Genomic DNA, 3768 nt, shown 5'->3' with positions numbered 1-3768 from the left:
ATGCGAAGGCAAAGGATGTGCTCAGTCCATTCTTCAGGGTGATGCAGAAGACATACAGAATTGCGGGTTTTAAAGGGCGGGTTTCAAAGGTGGCACCAGAGGTGAAAGCAAGGGAGCCCCCACCCCGGAAAAGTAGCTCCTCTTGCAGGGAGTGGGCGTTCTTTTGCAAATCGGCTGTGGGACTAATCTTTTGGTCTCTCTCTCACCCCTCTTCTGGTGCCACTAATGATTATTCGGGGGCTGCTCCCAGTTGTCCAATGGCTGGGAACTGGAAAGGAGGCGCCCCGCAAGTGCCGATCCGGCCGGTTTTGGGACTGCCCGAGCACTGGATACCGCCTCTTTCTTCCTAATTGAGGTCGCCGCATCTGGCCCTTGAAATGCATTGTGCCAACGGGATCCCGGGAAAGGGCTTATGCCGGGTAGGGGCGGGGATTCGGCCGCAGTTCCCTATCACGGCTGCCCTGATCCTGCGAGCAGTTCAGCCGCGCCTGCTCTCTCTCGGCTCCTTCTTCCCCATTCGGGGTCGTCGCGCAACGCGAGGATCGCGCAACCGGCGGAGCGTCCAGAAGGCGCGATGGGGAGAGCGGAGGGGAAGCGTCACGCCCCGCAGCCCGGGGGGAGCTCCTGGCCGGCGGCGCTCCTGGCAGGTGAGGGGACCGCGACGCGGGGGGGGGCGATGCGCGGGGGGGAGGGCAGAGCGGGTCGCGCGCCGGGTCCCCGCCCTGCATGCCCCCGGGTGGGGGGTCTCGGGCCCGCCCCCACCCCTTGCAGTCCACCCACTACAAAGAGGGCAGGGGTCCCCTCTCAGTTAGAACACTTGTGGGCAAACTGGGAGGCGTTTTTCTCAGGAGGGAGTTTTGAGCCTCTTTCTGGCACTGCTGACAAATTTCCGGGCTTTGATGAGAGGAACTTTTTTTTTTAGTTCTTAGCTTCGGAGGTGCAGGGCAGGATCCTGGTGGGATTCGTTTAAAACAGAATGGATAGAATAAAATTCCACTAGGCTGCGATCTGCCCACCCCACTGTAGGCCAAGTCTTAGTCCGAGAGATGAAATGGTTTTGGTTTTCACGATGGAACCTTCTTTTCTGTGTACCTGTTTCCAGGGTTTATACCCCGCCCCGCCTTCCTGAAAGATCCTGCCCTTGCTCATTTGCGTTCACTGCTACTCTTGTGCTCAGCAATGCAGACATTGTCATTGCATGATTGGATAAAGCATGGCTGAGGATGATGGGAGTTGCTGTCCAAGTTATCTGGAGGGTGGTCACATCATGGGAAACTGTGAAGGTCTCTTTGTAAGACTGAGAAGGCCAGAACAAGACTTGGGGGCTGTGGGGGGATATTTATTACTTACCCAAAAGTCCTCCAAAAATTTTACTGTGTCTTACATCCAATGTGTGAAGACGTTGGATGTCTTCACACATCCAATTTGTGTGAAGTGAAGGCTTCTTTCTTACTCTGCACACTGCAGCCTCCGTCTTCGGTTCTTGCTTCCTGCTGACTCAAGCCCAGGGTGGGGGCCCACAAACGATCTCAATCATACGGACACCCCCAGTTCCAGTCGAAGGACGGAGTGTGTCCCTCACACCGGGAGGATCCTTGAAAAACGCTATTAGCTGCAGCTGGTTCCGCGGGAGAGTAACTGACCTGACAAAGAGGATCTTTCAGTACCACCTACCTCCAAATACGCTGGGGCAGGTGAATGGACCTGCCTTCACTGGGCGGGAGACGGGGGGCCCAGACTGCTCCCTTCACATCAGGAATTTAACCCTGACTGACTCCGGAAACTATACCGTGGCAACAGAAGGGCACGTGACTGCAATTGGATATGTGACCATGAAGGTCTCAGGTATGATTCACCTGCTCAAACATAGAGGTCTCAGGCATGCTGTTGCTTTTGCTCTTTTCGGGCTCCCCTTGCTTGCTAGAAGTTTTGACCCCTTTGGCCGCCCAGGGCTGAGCCATCTGCCCAGTTTTCAGAGCACTTCCCCTGAGGGACACATGAACGTGACACTCGCCCGCACGGCCACTTCCTAAAATAAGCCATGTCCTCGTGGCCAGACATACTGGGCAAGTACACGATGAGGAACCAGAAAAGAATAAAGCTTGGATTCAGAGACTGGGGAGTGGGTCTGCAGCAGACCCTTTCTTTCCTGAGATTCTGTGGATTTGTCTTGAACTTTTGGGGGAGATGTGCCCAATTCTGTCCATTCGCAAATCAGACAAGGAGGCAGAGCCTGCGAAGCAGAGTAACACCACCCCCTCCCCTGTACCCCCATCCATTCTGTTATCTCTGATGGCAAAGACTGGCGCTCACAGTGCAAATTCCACTGCTGCTCCACATCAGCAGGGCAGCTCCATCTTTATCTCCCGCCTGAGACTGCAGAAAACAGCAGGGGACGCCTTCTAAGGGATTCCCCCAGAAGTTGCCCCTGGAGGGAGGCTGCTCAGGCTGGCTTGGGGGGCCATGCAAGCCTGTGGGGCTGAGGGCCAGCACCCTCATGTACTGCCTCCAACAGTTCCTGTGCCGCCATCTCCTGCTCAAGGAGAGTGAACCTGTTCCGATAAAGCAGCACCTTCTGACCAGAAGCTGTCTTTGCTCTAGATCGCTTCACCAATGAAAATGAAGTGTTCTATCCATGCCGGGACAAATACCCTCCCCGCTCTAAAGCAGGTGCTGGGTCAGGTGAGTAACTCCAGTTCTCTGATGCTGAAGAAGGCACTGCTCCTCGTACTTCCGCTGCATCCCCACAGAGGCTGGGGGGGGGGGCTCCCCTGCTACCCCAGGCAGGGACGCTGGAACTCAGACCTGCTTGGATGCTTCAGGGCTCTGTTCCCTGCACCTTGATATACGGAGGTAGCATGTGGTAGCAAGGAGCACAAACCTGTTGCTGAGGGCACGGACTGCCTCGCCTTTATTAATATGGAAACATAGGAACAGAGCGAGTCAGAAGGGGTCTCCCGGGCCATCCAGTCTGACCCCCGGCTCCAGCCGGATCCGCTCACGACATGCCCTCCATGTGCATGTCCAAAGCTTGACCAGATTGGAGGGTGCGCAGCACCGGTCAAGGGTTGCTCCTTTGCTTCTTGCTGCAGACCAGTCCATGAGTCATGATTTAAAGACTTCTGCAATGCGCTCTACGTGGGGCTGCCCCTGAAGACGGTCCGGATACTTCAGATGGTGCAAAACAGAGCTGCCAGGCTGCTGACGGGGACTGGGAGTTACTCTCACATAACCCCAGTCCTTCGTCAGCTTCACTGGCTTCCCATTGAAGTCCGGGCCCAATTCAAGGTGCTGGTGTTACCTATAAAGCCCTAAATGGCTTGGGACCTGGGTATCTGAAGGAGCGCCTGTGTCCATACTTGCCCTCCCACCCTCTAAGATCGGCGGCAGAGGCCCTCCTCCGGGAGCCCTCCAGGAGAGACATTAGGAGGCAAAGTACCCGGAGGAGGGCCTTCTCTGCCGTGGTGCCCCGCCTATGGAATGCGCTCCCCAGAGAGGTCTGCCTAGCACCGTCATTATTTGCTTTTCGGCACCAGGCCAAGACCTTTTTATTAAAATGTTATTTTAATTAATTGTTAAATTATTTATTGCTTTTATTTATTGCCTGGATGTGTCCAATTTTATATTTTTGTATATTGTTATTTATTTGTTGGAAGCCACCCCGAAGCTTATGCAAATGGGGTGGCATACAAGTATTCCAAAGAAAGAAAGAAAGAAAGAAAGAAAGAAAGAAAGAAAGAAAGAAAGAGGGAGGGAGGGAGGGAGGGA

The sequence above is a fragment of the Varanus komodoensis genome, unplaced genomic scaffold (assembly GCF_004798865.1).
Source record: "Varanus komodoensis strain SLA01 unplaced genomic scaffold, ASM479886v1 scaffold29_1, whole genome shotgun sequence".
Classification (NCBI taxonomy): domain Eukaryota; kingdom Metazoa; phylum Chordata; class Lepidosauria; order Squamata; family Varanidae; genus Varanus; species Varanus komodoensis.
Note: the sequence above shows the minus strand (reverse complement) of the source record.